This window comes from Oncorhynchus keta, chromosome 23 (assembly GCF_023373465.1).
Source record: "Oncorhynchus keta strain PuntledgeMale-10-30-2019 chromosome 23, Oket_V2, whole genome shotgun sequence".
In the NCBI taxonomy this organism is placed as follows: Eukaryota; Metazoa; Chordata; class Actinopteri; order Salmoniformes; family Salmonidae; genus Oncorhynchus; species Oncorhynchus keta.
This window is the reverse complement of record NC_068443.1, coordinates 15,685,453-15,701,592: the sequence shown is the minus strand read 5'-3', so window position 1 is coordinate 15,701,592 and position 16,140 is coordinate 15,685,453. Positions and strand designations below refer to the sequence as shown.

Sequence of the window (16,140 nt, the reverse complement as noted above, 5' to 3'; positions counted from 1 at the left end):
AGACTCCGGCAGCGCCGCCGGGCAGGCGGGAGACTTCAAGTCTGCTCTGCACATGTCTGAAAGTGACAGAGCCAGCAGCCAAGAGAGTATTTCACAGTATGTCATAAAAAAAAGAAAAATGCTAATATGTATTTGATCCAGTACAATGGAATAACTAGGACCTGAATTTGAATGCAGCGTGTTCCGATTCCTCCTTCTCTTTCTGTCCAGCAGGGTCAACCACAAACACTTGGCCTGATGGTTCATGCAGATGCCTTAAATTATTTTACTATTAAATTACCCATATCACAACCCTCATACCTATTCACAAAAATGTACATAAATCAATTTTGGAAAAAGTATTTTACTCACAAAAGACGTAGGAATTTATTTTCCCAGTTAGAAATATCAAATCAAATATATTTATATAGCCCTTCGTACATCAGCTGATATCTCAATGTGCTGTACAGAAACCCAGCCTAAAACCCCAAACAGCAAGCAATGCAGGTGTAGAAGCACAATGGCTAGGAAATACTCCCTAGAAAGGCCAAAACCTAGGAAGAAACCTAGAGAGGAACCAGGCTATGAGGGGTGGCCTCTTCTGGCTGTGCCGGGTGCAGATTATAACAGAACATGGCCAAGATGTTCAAATGTTCATAAATGACCAGCATGGTCAAATAATAATAATCACAGTAGTTGTCGAGGGTGCAGCAAGTCAGCACCTCAGGAGTAAATGTCAGTTAGCTTTTCATAGCCGATCATTAAGAGTATCTCTACCACTCCTGCTGTCTCTAGAGATTTGAAAACAGCAGGTCTGGGACAGGTAGCACGTCCGGTGAACAGGTCAGGATTCCATAGCCGCAGGCAGAACAGTTGAAACTGGACTAGCAGCACGGCCAGGTGGACTGGGGACAGCAAGGAGTCATCATGCCAGGTAGTCCTGAGGCATGGTCCTAGGGCGCAGGTCCTCCGAGAGAGAGAAAGAAAGAGAGAATTAGAGAGAGCATACTTAAATTCACACAGGACACCGGATAAGACAGGAGAAGTACTCCAGATATAACAAACTGACCCTAGCCCCCCGAGACATAAACTACTGCAGCATAAATACTGGAGGCTGAGATAGGAGGGGTCAGGAGACACTGTGGCCCCATCCGATGACATCCCCGTACAGGGCCAAACAGGAAGGATATAACCCCACCCACTTTGCCAAAGCACAGCCCCACACCACTAGAGGGATATCTTCAACCACCAACTTACCATCCTGAGACAAGGCCGAATATAGCCCACAAAGATCTCCACCACGGCATAACCCAACGGGGGGCGCCAACCCAGATAGGAAGATCACATTAGTGACTCAACCCACTCAAGTGACGCATCCCTCCTCGGGACGTCATGAAAAAGCACCAGTAAGCCAGTGACTCAGCCCCTGTAATAGGGTTAGAGGCAGAGAATCCCAGTGGAAAGAGGGGAACCGGCCAGGCAGAGACAGCAAGGGCGGTTCGTTACTCCAGAGCCTTTCCGTTCACCTTCACACTCCTGGGCCAGACTACACTCAATCATATGACCCACTGAAGAGATTAGTCTTCAGTAAAGACAAAGGTTGAGACCGAGTCTGCGTCTCTCACATGGGTAGGCAGACCATTCCATAAAAATGGAGCTCTATAGGAGAAAACCCTGCCTCCAGCTGTTTGCTTAGAAATTATAGGGACAATTAGGAGGCCTGCTTCTTGTGACCGTAGCGTACGTGTAGGTATGTACGGCAGGACCAAATCAGAGAGATACGTAGGCAAGCCCATGTTATGCTTTATAGCTTAGCAGTAAAACCTTGAAATCAGCCCTTGCCTTAACAGGAAGCCAGTGTAGGGAGGCTAGCACTGGAGTAATACGATCAAATGTTTTGGTTCTAGTCAGGATTCTAGCAGCTGTAAAGTAGAGAATTGCAGTAGTCTAACCTAGAAGTAACAAAAGCATGGATTAATTTTTCTGCATCATTTTTGGACAGAAAGTTTCTGATTTTTGCAATGTTATGTAGATGGAAAAAAGCTGTCCTTGAAACAGTCTTGATATGTTCGTCAAAAGAGAGATCAGGGTCCAGAGTAACGCTGTGGTCATTCACAGGTCATTCACGACTGTACAACAATTAAGAATAATTGTCAGATTCAACAGAAGATCTCTTTGTTTCTTGGGACCTAGAACAAGCATCTCTGTTTTGTCCGAGTTTAGAAGTAGAACGTTTGCAGCCATCCACTTCCTTATGCCTGAAACATAGGCTTCTAGCGAGGGCAATTTTGGGGCCTCACCATGTTTCATTGAAATGTACAGCTGTGTGTCATCCGCATAGCAGTGAAAGTTAACATTATATTTCCAAATGACATCCCCAAGAGGTAAAATATATAGTGAAAACAACAGTGGTCCTAAAACGGAACCTTGAGGAACACCGAAATTTACAGTTGATTTGTCAGCGGACAAACCATTCAGAGACAAACTGATATCTTTCCGACAGATAAGATCTAAACCAGGCCAGAACTTGTCCGTGTAGACCAATTTGGGTTTCCAATCTCTCCAAAAGAATGTGGTGATCGATGGTATCAAAAGTAGCACTAAGGTCTAGGAGCACGAGGACAGATGCAGAGCCTCGGTCTGATGCCATTAAAAGGTAATTTACCACCTTCACAAGTGCAGTCTCAGTGCTATGATCGGGTCTAAAACCAGACTGAAGCATTTCGTATACATTGTTTGTCTTCAGAAAGACCGTGAGTTGCTGTGCAACAGCTTTTTCAAGAGAGGCTTTATTACTGCCACTTTTAGTGAGTTTGGTACACATCTGGTGGATACAGAGCCGTTTATTATGTTCAACATAGGAGGGCCAAGCACAGGAAGCAGCTCTTTCAGTAGTTTAGTTGGAATAGGGTCCAGTATGCAGCTTGAAGGTTTAGAGGCCATGATTATTTTCATCATTGTGTCAAGAGATATAGTACTAAAACACTTGAGTGTCTCTCTTGATCCTAGGTCCTGGCAGAGTTGTGCAAACTCAGGACAACTGAGCTTTGAAGGAATACGCAGATTTAAAGAGGAGTCCGTAATTTGCTTTCTAATGATCATGATCTTTTCCTCAAAGAAGTTCATGAATTTATTACTGGTGAAGTGAAAGTCATCCTCACTTGGGGAATGCTGCTTTTTACTTAGCTTTGCGACATTATCAAAAATACATTTCGGATTGTTCTTATTTTCCTCAATTAAGTTGGAAAAATAGGATGATCGAACAGCAGTGAGGGCTCTTCGATACTGCACGGTACTGTCTTCCGGGTTGGAGCGAGCGGTCGCATTCGCACTTCGCTCTGCAGGTTGTATAACTTTTTCATTACATTTCATTATAGTACAACGGTTTGATTTGTCTAATCTTAGCAATTCTTCTTAGCTAGCTACATAGCCGTCCTTGTATCAGAGATAATTGCATAATTATCGTATCTCGTCGCCCTAACGTAGCCTTCACTGCTATTCGCCCAGGAGCTAGCAACGCTAGCTAACGCCCACAGATTAGCATCACTGTAGTGCTATTCACTCAACTGAACGACTTGATTAGTTTAGTGTTAGCTAGCTACACAGCTGTCTTTGTTTCCAAGATAATTGTGTAGTTTAGAGTGTGTAGTCTTGGAGTGATTATCTTAATTCACTGAGGTTCGCTAGCCAGCTATTTGTCGTCCTTAACGTAGGAGACTCTGCTAGCTAGCCAACAGCTAACAGCTAACAGCTAGCCAACGTCACCACACACACGTTACTGAATCGAATTCAACAACGAATTCAACAACCCGGTCAGGTAGTATCACATTTTCATTTCATTTCATTACAGTACAACGGTTTGATTTGTTTGATCGTAGCTAGCTACATAGCTAGTTACATAGCCGTCTTTGTTTCAAAGATAATTGTGTAGTCTAGAGCGATTTCCTAGGTTAGCTAGCCAGCTATTGTCGTTCTTTTAACGCAACGTAACGTAAACAACACTGCTAGCTAGCCAGCTAGCCCCCGAATAGTAGCACTGTAGAAACTATTACACTCAACGGAACGACTTGATTAGTGTAGTGTCAACAACGCAGCTACTGCCAGCTAGCCTACTTCAGCAGTACTGTATCATTTTAATCATTTTAGTCAATAAGATTCTTGCTATGTAAGCTTAACTTTCTGAACATTCGAGACGTGTAGTCCACTTGTCGTTCCAATCTCCTTGCATTAGCGTAGCCTTTTCTGTAGCCTGTCTGTAGCCTGTCAACTATGTGTCTGTCTATCCCTGTTCTCTCCTCTCTGCACAGATCATACAAACGCTCCACACCGCGTGGCCGCGGCCACCCTAATCTGGTGGTCCCAGCGCGTACGACCCACGTGGAGTTCCAGGTCTCCGGTAGCCTCTGGAACTGCCGATCTGCGGCCAACAAGGCAGAGTTCATCTCAGCCTATGCCTCCCTCCAGTCCCTCGACTTCTTGGCACTGACGGAAACATGGATCACCACAGATAACACTGCTACTCCTACTGCTCTCTCCTCGTCCGCCCATGTGTTCTCGCACACCCCGAGAGCTTCTGGTCAGCGGGGTGGTGGCACCGGGATCCTCATCTCTCCCAAGTGGTCTTTCTCTCTTTCTCCCCTTACCCATCTGTGTGGTGTGGTCCTTCTGTAGCTCAGTTGGTAGAGCATGGCGCTTGTAACGCCAGGGTAGTGGGTTCGATTCCCGGGACCACCCATACGTAGAATGTATGCACACTGTAAGTCGCTTTGGATAAAAGCGTCAGCTAAATGCCATATATTATATATTATCTGTCTATCGCCTCCTTTGAATTCCATGCTGTCACAGTTACCAGCCCTTTCAAGCTTAACATCCTTATCATTTATCGCCCTCCAGGTTCCCTTGGAGAGTTCATCAATGAGCTTGATGCCTTGATAAGCTCCTTTCCTGAGGACGGCTCACCTCTCACAGTTCTGGGCGACTTTAACCTCCCCACGTCTACCTTTGACTCATTCCTCTCTGCCTCCTTCTTTCCACTCCTCTCCTCTTTGACCTCACCCTCTCACCTTCCCCCTACTCACAAGGCAGGCAATACGCTTGACCTCATCTTTACTAGATGCTGCTCTTCTACTAACCTCATTGCAACTCCCCTCCAAGTCTCCGACCACTACCTTGTATCCTTTTCCCTCTCGCTCTCATCCAACACTTCCCACACTGCCCCTACTCGGATGGTATCGCGCCGTCCCAACCTTCGCTCTCTCTCCCCCGCTACTCTCTCCTCTTCCATCCTATCATCTCTTCCCTCTGCTCAAACTTTCTCCAACCTATCTCCTGATTCTGCCTCCTCAACCCTCCTCTCCTCCCTTTCTGCATCCTTTGACTCTCTATGTCCCCTATCCTCCAGGCCGGCTCGGTCCTCCCCTCCCGCCTCCGTGGCTCGACGACTCATTGAGAGCTCACAGAACAGGGCTCCGGGCAGCCGAGCGGAAATGGAGGAAAACTCGCCTCCCTGCGGACCTGGCATCCTTTCACTCCCTCCTCTCTACATTTTCCTCCTCTGTCTCTGCTGCTAAAGCCACTTTCTACCATTCTAAATTCCAAGCATCTGCCTCTAACCCTAGGAAGCTCTTTGCCACCTTCTCCTCCCTCCTGAATCCTCCCCCCTCCTCCTCTCTGCAGATGACTTCGTCAACCATTTTGAAAAGAAGGTCGACGACATCCGATCCTCGTTTGCTAAGTCAAACGACACCGCTGGTTCTGCTCACACTGCCCTACCCTATGCTCTGACCTCTTTCTCCCTCTCTCTCTAGATGAAATCTCGCGTCTTGTGACGGCCGGCCGCCCAACAACCTGCCCGCTTGACCCTATCCCCTCCTCTCTTCTCCAGACCATTTCCGGAGACCTTCTCCCTTACCTCACCTCGCTCATCAACTCATCCCTGACCGCTGGCTACGTCCCTCCCGTCTTCAAGAGAGCGAGAGTTGCACCCCTTCTGAAAAAACCTACACTCGATCCCTCCGATGTCAACAACTACAGACCAGACCACTTCTCTCTTTTCTCTCCAAAACTCTTGAGCGTGCCGTCCTTGGCCAGCTCTACCGCTATCTCTCTCAGAATGACCTTCTTGATCCAAATCAGTCAGGTTTCAAGACTAGTCATTCAACTGAGACTGCTCTTCTCTGTATCACGGAGGCGCTCCGCACTGCTAAAGCTAACTCTCTCTCCTCTGCTCTCATCCTTCTAGACCTATCGGCTGCCTTCGATACTGTGAACCATCAGATCCTCCTCTCCACCCTCTCCGAGTTGGGCATCTCCGGCGCGGCCCACGCTTGGATTGCGTCCTACCTGACAGGTCGCTCCTACCAGGTGGCGTGGCGAGAATCTGTCTCCTCACCACGCGCTCTCACCACTGGTGTCCCCCAGGGCTCTGTTCTAGGCCCCTCTTATTCTCGCTATACACCAAGTCACTTGGCTCTGTCATAACCTCACATGGTCTCTCCTATCATTGCTATGCAGACGACACACAATTAATCTTCTCCTTTCCCCTTCTGATGACCAGGTGGCGAATCGCATCTCTGCATGTCTGGCAGACATATCAGTGTGGATGACGGATCACCACCTCAAGCTGAACCTCAGCAAGACGGAGCTCCTCTTCCTCCCGGGGAAGGATTGCCCGTTCCATGATCTCGCCATCACGGTTGACAACTCCATTGTGTCCTCCTCCCAGAGCGCTAAGAACCTTGGCGTGATCCTGGACAACACCCTGTCGTTCTCAACTAACATCAAGGCGGTGTCCCGTTCCTGTAGGTTCATGCTCTACAACATCCGCAGAGTACGACCCTGCCTCACACAGGAAGCGGCGCAGGTCCTAATCCAGGCACTTGTCATCTCCCGTCTTGATTACTGCAACTCGCTGTTGGCTGGGCTCCCTGCCTGTGCCATTAAACCCCTACAACTCATCCAGAACGCCGCAGCCCGTCTGGTGTTCAACCTTCCCAAGTTCTCTCACGTCACCCCGCTCCTCCGCTCTCTCCACTGGCTTCCAGTTGAAGCTCGCATCCGCTACAAGACCATGGTGCTTGCCTACGGAGCTGTGAGGGGAACGGCACCTCAGTACCTCCAGGCTCTGATCAGGCCCTACACCCAAACAAGGGCACTGAGGAAGCAGTTCATCCACCTCTGGCCTGGAACAAACTCCCTCGGAGCCTCCCTACCACTGAGGAAGTACAGTTCCCGCTCAGCCCAGTCAAAACTGTTCAAGCTGCTCTGGCCCCCAATGGTGGAACAAACTCCTCACGACGCCAGGACAGCGGAGTCAATCACCACCTTCCGGAGACACCTGAAACCCCACCTCTTCAAGGAATACCTAGGATAGGGTAAGTAATCCTTCTCAAGTTTGTGTGGTCCATTTCCCAATTTTCCCTAAAAGATTTAGATGCACTATTGTAAGCCTTCCTTTAAGGATCCATAATAGCATGAAATGAAAGTAGACAAACATCAGAGTGTGCGATATGAAGGTATAGACAGTGGACATTCTGAACTTGTTTGAGGTCAGTAGGTCACATGACCAAGGAGCTATTGAAAATCTACATTTTGAAAAGAACAAGGAAAACCATGTGAGATGAAAATTGACAAACTAAAGGGTGTGCAACATAGAAGGGTAGTCAGTGGACATACTGAACCTGGTTTGGAGTCATTAGGTCACATGACCAAGGAGCTATTGAAATTCTAAATTTGGAAAAATTAATGTAAAATCATGTGAGATGAAAATTGACTAACTAAAGGGTGTGCAATGTGTGTCTATGCCATCGGGTTAGCTACAACCAGTTTTGAAAGTGTTAGGAGTAATGGTTAAAGAGCTATTGAAATTTGAAAAATTGGATTTGTCACTATGTTGACAGTTCCTAACTGCTGTTGGTGGACGTTAGGAAAACCACAGGTGAATATCCAACCTCAAACTGTCTTTACCTCGGTGAAAGTATTTTAGAAATTGCAGTAACCGCCAGCGAGCCCACAGAAGATATTAGTCAAATTATGTTCAAAGCAAATCCTATATGCAGTATTTTGTATTCCTCTTTCTGTAGACTGTGTCATATCCATTAATTAGGAAAAACACAATTTGTTTTACTTTGTCTACATAAATACTATTCCAAACCGAGGAGGTCAGTAAAATATGTGTGTATCTTTTCTATGATATGTTTCACATGTTTTTCAAGTCAAATAGGATTGCTGAATAATTCAGAGGAATATGATATAAAATACTTCTGCAATCCAACTGTTGGTAAAATATAAACCTTTCTAAATGTATAAAATATTTAAACGTGACAGGAAAGGCAGGTAAGAAAACATTATGGTAAAACATTCTGTTATAAGCAGATGGGATAACATAAAATCATGGAATAAAGTCAGCTTGAAACTATGGGTTGAGATACCAATAAAATGTTATTCATGCTATGAAACTCCACTTAATTACATAACATGATGATTCAGTGTTCTATCTTCACATTTCAAATACATTGCTATTTTGGTGAAAGTAAATATAGCCTAAGCTGCAGCAATGTCACTGCACTTTTGGTATATCCCTGGTGATATTCTGTGTCAATAAAGAAAATGGTGCATCTTCCCAGCTGCCTTATATACGTTACATGAAACTAAACAATATCAAATATCACATACATGTAAATATAGCAAACTGGTAAATAAAGACACCAACAGTAATGGTGGTTCCTGTCTCATCATTTTAAAAGTGATAAAATTAGAATGTCACCATTGGAATGTAGCTAGCGTCATATGATTAGGCCTATTTACAGCCTGTGTGGAAGCACCCTGTCATATCACACTCAAAATTAAAGTGGAAAACCACACTCCAGGCTGATCCAACTTTGATGTAATGTCCTTAAAACAAGTCCAAATGAGGCACAGTAGTGTGTGTGGCCTCCAAGTGCCTGTATGACCGACCTACAACGCCTGGGCATGCTCCTGATGAGGTGGCGGATGGTCTCCTGAGGGATCTCCTCCCAGACCTGGACTAAAGCATCCGCCAACTCCTGGACAGTCTGTGGTGCAACGTGGCGTTGGTGGATGGAGCGAGACATGGAGCCTTCCTCTTGCAGGAACTGCTGACACACTCCAGCCACATGAGGTCTAGCATTGTCTTGCATTAGGAGGAACCCAGGGCCAACCACACCAGCATATGGTCTCACAAGGGGTCTGAGGATCTCATCTCGGTACCTAATGGCAGTCAGGCTACCTCTGGCGAGCACATGGAGGGCTGTGCGGCCCCCAAAGAAATGCCACCCCACACCATGACTGACCCACCACCAAACCGGTCATGCTGGAGAATGTTGCAGGCAGCAGAACGTTCTCCACGGCGTCTCCAGACTGGCGAATTTTCCAATCTTGGTGTTCTCTGGCAAATGCCAAACGTCCTGCACGGTGTTGGGCTGTAAGCACAACCCCCACCTGTGGACGTCGGGCCCTCATGGAGTCTGTTTCTGACCGTTTGAGCAGACACATGCACATTTGTGGCCTGCTGGAGGTCATTTTGCAGGGCTCTGGCAGTGCTCCTCCTGCTCCTCCTTGCACAAAGGCGGAGGTAGCGGTCCTGCTGCTGGGTTGTTGCCTTCCTACGGCCTCCTCCACGTCTCCTGATGTACTGGCCTGTCTCCTGGTAGCGCCTCCATGCTCTGGACACTACGCTGACAGACACAGCAAACCTTCTTGCCACATCTCGCATTGATGTGCCATCCTGGATGAGCTGCACTACCTGAGCCAGTTGTGTGGGTTGTAGACTCCGTCTCATGCTACCACTAGAGTGAAAGCACTGCCAGCATTCAAAAGTGACCAAAACATCAGCCAGGAAGCATAGGAACTGAGAAGTGGTCTGTGGTCCCCACCTGCAGAACCACTCCTTTATTGGGGGTGTCTTGCTAAATGCCTATAATTTCCACCTGTTGTCTATTCCATTTGCACAACAGCATGTGAAATTTATTGTCAATCAGTGTTGCTTCCTAAGTGGACAGTTTGATTTCACAGAAGTGTGATTGACTTCGTACAACCACGTACAGTCAAAATGGGCTACATCGTAAAAAATTATGAAAACAAAAATGTGCTTTTTGGTCTTCATTTAAAGTTAAGGTTAGGCATAATGTTAGCAAGGTTAGGCATAATGTTAGCAGTGTGGTTAGGTTTAAAATCACATTTTAAGAATATACAATTTAGAAATAGGCAGGGTTTAGGACTTTGTGGCGACCAGGCACAACTCCGAAATAAAGTATTTTTTTCTTCCTGTTGCAGTGATGTCACGTGTCCTACTTACATCAGTGCACTCTTATCAACCTAATCATTACGAAACATATATTCAGTAAAATAAGCCATACATTTTTTTTGTTAACCAAATTAGACACTCATCGACCTCCATACAAAGTCCTCGCTTGGTGAGTGAATTTCTTTTTTGATTGGGCCCAGTTATCCTTCTCGCTTTGTCTCTTCCTTTCTGTCTGCTTCCAACTGGAGTCTATGCAGCCGGCTATTCGCTCGTGTCATACCGGCTCGTACATACACTGAACAAAAATATAAACGCAACATGTAAAGTGTTGGTCCCACGTTTCATGAGCTGAATTAAACAATCCCAGAAATGTTCCATATGCACAAAATCTTATTTCTCTCAAATGTTGTGCACAAATTTGTTTACGTCCCTGTTAGTGAGCATCTTAGCCTTTGTCAAGATAATGAATCCACTTGACAGGTTTTGCATATCATATCAAATCAAATCACATTTTATTTGTCACATACACATGGTTAGCAGATGTTAATGCGAGTGTAGTGAAATGCTTGTGCTTCTAGTTCTGCAGTAATAACCAACGAGTAATATAACCTAACAATTCCAAAACGACTACCTTATATACACAAGTGTAAAGGGATAAAGAATATGTACATAAAGATATATGAATGAGTGATGGTACAGAACGGCATAGGCAAGACGCTGATTAAACAGCATGATAATATTACACAGGTGCCCCTTGTGCTGGGGACAATAAAAGGCCACTCTAGAATGTGCAGATTTGTCATACAATACAATGCCACAGATGTCTCAAGTTTTGAGGTAGTGTGCAATTGTCATGATGACTGCAGGAATATCCACCAGAGATGTTGCCAGAGAATAAAATGTTAATTTCTCTATCATAAGCCACCTCCAACATCGTTTCAGAGAATTTGGCAGTATGTCCAACAGGGCCTCACAAACGCAGACCACGTGTAACCACGCCACCCCAGGACCTCCACATCCGGTTTCTTCACCTCGTCTGAGGGAAGGGTGGGATGGGGTGCTGAGGAGTATTTCTGTCTGCAATAAAGCCTCTTGTGGGGAACAACTCATTCCCAGTGGGTGGACCTGGCTTCCTAGTGGGTGGCCTTACGCCGTCCCATGGCTGCACCCCTGCCCAGTCATGTGAAAATCATAGATTAGGGCCTAATTCATTTATTTCAATTGACTGATTTCCTTATATGAACTGTAACTCAGCAAAATCTTTGAAATTGTTGCATATTTTGTTCATAATTTTTTTTGTTCAGTATAAAACATCATCCATTCAGGCTGCAAGGATGTAGACTTCATCCTTAGCTAGCTTTAATATTGAGTCGAAAACACAATTTTCCACCGCCTGCTAGAGTGCATTGACTCCAGTTGGACGCAGATGACAAACAATGTCAAATTAATAATAATCATTTCTTCAACGAATCTCAAAGCGCTTCAAAGCACACAAAAATACTAGTAATTTAGAAAAACAACATCATGAGATACAGCCATTACAAAGTTAATGGATTGACTGGTCATCTGAGGTAGGGGTCTTGTCAAGGTGTCTCGCTGTCTCCGGCTCTTCCGTAGTAAAACTGTCAAGATGAATTTTGAGCTATATGCCATTGCAGTCCATGGACTCCGTAGTAGGTGGCATAATAGCGCCATCAGCCGGCCAGTTGGGTTAACCTTAGTCGTATGCGCACTTCATAACTGCATTAATAAAAAATGCCCTGTTCCATCGACGTTTTAAAAATACCAACAATGGGACAAGTTCCAAAGGCAATGACTAATACAAGTTATAGATAGCCTATTTGAGGACGATTGAGATTCTAAGACACTACATTCTAGTCTATGGGACGCCATTTGCAATTATTCAGACTCCCTCCAGGGGATTTTCGCCCCACACTTCATTATGACCTCTCGAATACAATGTCACAATGAAACAAGCTTTCCTCAAATCCACAGTTCAACAACGAAGACTAATCTAGTAAGCTATGTAGCTTGTAACATAACACAATGAACAATAATAATACGTTTAGATAGCTAACGTTAGTGTAAAACGTACAGTATTAAGTAACGTTAGCGCGTGCAAGCATGGGTAGCAGCCTAGATAGATAACGTTAGCTATTTTCGAAAATTGACACAAGCGAGGTTTGCGGAAGTCAACAAGTAATCTTTACGGTGACGACGTAATAGCGAAGAACGACTTACTAAAAGCTCGCTGACTGGGTTGATTATACAATTCAGTGGTCGCCGCGCGCTCCTGTCCCCATCGCAAAAGCCAAATATTTTATTGCTCGTTAGAATTTGACATAGAATTGATGACTAACAAAATACGTACTGTAGATTGCATGTATAGATTCCCTGGTGGTCTAGTGGTTAGGATTCGGCGCTCTCACCGCCGCGGCCCGGGTTCGATTCCCGGTCAGGGAACATATTTTTTTCTATTTTATCCACTAGCCTGCGCACTCAATCAAAAGTACAATATTTGCCTGCATGTAATAATTAAACAACACGTAGGCTTGCATTCCTCAACGTTGGGGAAAGCTGATGGATATGTTTAGAAGGTTTGGTTACACCCCTTTTTTACAAATATTTTTTTCAGCATGTTTAGAAAAAAAAAGTTAATTGCAGAAGAACAGGGTTCTACCTAGAACCTTCAACATCCTAAGAACTGTTTTTGGAAGAAAGGGTTCTTTGATGATTCTTTGGAAAGCAAGACGGGTTCTTTAGAAGACAAGAGGGCTGCTACATAGAACCATAGAGTTGAAGTCGGAAGTTTACACACACCTTAGCCAAATACATTTAAACTCAGTTTTTCACAATTCCTGACATTTAATCCTAGTAAAAATTCCCTGCCTTAGGTCAGTTAGGATCACCACTTTATTTTAATGACGTGAAATGTCAGAATAATAGTAGAGAGAATGATTTATTTCAGCTTTCATTTCTTTCATCACATTCCCAGCGGGTCAGAAGTTTACATACACTCAATTAGTACTTGGTAGCATTGCCTTTAAATTGTTTAACTTGGGTCAAATGTTTCCGGTAGCCTTCCACAAGCTTCCCATAATAAGTTGGGTGAATTGTGGCCCATTCCTCCTGACAGAGCTGGTGTAACTGAGTCAGGTTTGTAGGCCTCCTTGCTTGCACACGCTTTTGCAGTTCTGCCTAACAATTTTCTATGGGATTGAGGTCAGGGCTTTGTGATGGTCACTCCAATACCTTGACTTTGTTGTCCTTAAGCCATTTTGCCACAACTTTGGAAGTATGCTTGGGGTCATTGTCCATTTGGAAGATCCATTTGCGACCAAGCTTCAACTTCCTGACTGATATCTTGAGATGTTGCTTCAATATATCCACATAATTTTCATTTTCATGAAGCCATCTATTTTGTGAAGTGCACCAGTCCCTCCTGCAGCAAAGCACCCCCACAACATGTTGCTGCCACCCCCTGTGCTTCACGGTTGGGATGGTGTTCTTCGGCTTGCAAGCCTCCCCCTTTTCCTCCAAACATAACGATGGTCATAATGGCCAAACATTTCTAATTTTGTTTCATCAGACCAGGGAACATTTCTTCAAAAAGTACAATCTTTGTCCCCATGTGCAGTTGCAAACCATAGTTTGGCTTTTTTTATGGCGGTTTTGGAGCAGTGGCTTCTTCCTTGCTGAGTGGCCTTTCAGGTTATGGACTGGTAGGACTGGTTTTTACTGTGGATATAGATACTTTTGTACCTGTTTCCTCCAACATCTTCACAAGGTCCTTTGCTGTTGTTCTGGGATTGATTTGCACTTTTCGCACCAAAGTACGTTAATCTCTCGGAGACAGAATGAGTCTCTTTCCTGAGCAGTATGACGGCCTCATAGTCCCATGGTGTTTATTCTTGCATACTATTGTTTGTACAGATGAACATGGTACCTTCAGGCGTTTGGAAATTGCTCCCAAGGATGAACAAGACTTGTGGAGGTCTCAAAAATTCTGAGTTCTTGGTTGATTTATTTTGATTTTCCCATGATGTCAAGCAAAGAGGCACTGACTTTGAAGGTCGGCCTTGAAATACATCCACAGGTACACCCCCAATTGACTCAAATTATGTCAATTAGCCTATCAGATGCTTCTAAAGCCATGACATAATTATTCTGGAATTTTTCAAGCTGTTTAAAGGCACAGTCAACTTAGTCTATGTAAACTTCTGACCCACTGGAATTGTGATGAGGTGAATTATAAGTGAAATAGTCTGTCTGTAAACAATTGTTGGAAAAATTACTTGTGTCATGCAAAAAGTAGATGTCCTAACCGACTTACCAAAACTATAGTTTGTTAACAAGAGATATGTGGAGTGGTTGATGACTCCAACCTAAGTGTATGTAAACTTCCGACTTCAACTGTGTATCATACAGTATTTCCCAGCATGCTCTACTGCAGGGGGATTTTTAGAATTGTTTTAATATCTGTTTTTGCATGTACATTGATTGGTTGATACATTTTATGCTACACAAAGATAAATAACATATTTTTTCAACTAAACCAATCTGTTGGTAAATGCACTAATTACTTATTGGACCCAGTTACTGAGATGATTGTTCTAGTTTAGATCATTGAGGTAGTCTTTGTAGTCGAACTAAAATAACCATGATAAAATGGTTATTGGTAGAACTCTTCATAGCTGATTCTAGGCACAACCATTCATAGAGGGTCCTCAGGTAAACCATATACAGGAGATAATATTAATTCTAGTATCAAAAAGGGTTCACCTATGGAGACAAACCAAATGAGTGGGACACTTTCTACATTTATGTAATCTGTAAACTCTTTCAACATATATCCAACATATTAGGCCAACACATGACACATTTCTGAAATCCTCAAGATGTTTCCTAATCACACAACAAAAACATTTAATGTTGATATATTACAATCTGCATGACACACCCATTTGTATACAATGAGGCAACAACATATTTTCAATTCGCATTTGGTAGACTGGGACACCATTATTACCGGCTTAATTGTACCCCAATGACAATTAAATTACATTTTGTGTGATTGTGTGATGATTATTTCAGAAAAATGTATCATGTGTTGGGCTAATAAAGTGCATTCGGAAAGTATTCAGCCCCTGTGACTTTTTCTAAATTTTTCCAAATTTCTGCCTTATTCTAAAATTGCTTAAATTGTCCCCCCCTGTAACGGCGTTCTTCGTTTGTAGAAAAAGAGTCGGACCGAAATGCAGCGTGGTGGTTACTCATGTCTTTAATAAATGAAGAGCGATACATGAAATAACTATTACAAATGCAAAACAACAAACGGAACGTGAAACCTAATTACAGCCTATCTGGTGAAACTACACAGAGACAGGGACAATCACCCACGAAATACAAAGTGAAACCCAGGCTACCTAAATACGGTTCCCCATCAGAGACAACAAGAATCACCTGACTCTGATTGAGAACCGCCTCAGGCAGCCAAGCCTATACTAGACACACCCCTAATAAACAACAATCCCAATGCCTACAAAAAACCCAATACGACAATACAATAAACCTATGTCACACCCTGGCCTGAACAAATAATTAAAGAAAACACAAAATGCTAAGACCAAGGCGTGACAGAACCCCCCCTAAGGTGCGGACTCCCGGACGCACCTCAAAACCATAGGGAGGGTCCGGGTGGGCGTCTGTCCATGGTGGCGGTTCCGGCTCGGGACGTGGACCCCACTCCATTAAAGTCCTAGTTCCTCCCCTTCGCGTCCTGGGATAATCCATCCTCGCCGCCGACCATGACCTAATAGTCCTCACCCAGAACCCCACTGAACTGAGGAGCAGCTCGTAACTGAGGGGCAGCTCGGGACTGAGGGACAGCTCGGGAC

General features: G+C 44.4%; 1 non-coding gene across 1 annotated transcript; it reads left to right on the top strand.

Annotated features, from left to right (window-relative positions):
• Positions 1-12,634: 12,634 nt before the first annotated feature.
• Positions 12,635-12,706, top strand: trnae-cuc (transfer RNA glutamic acid (anticodon CUC)). Its single transcript has one exon. It is a non-coding gene; the product is annotated as a tRNA-Glu (tRNA).
• The last annotated feature ends 3,434 nt before the right edge of the window (positions 12,707-16,140 follow it).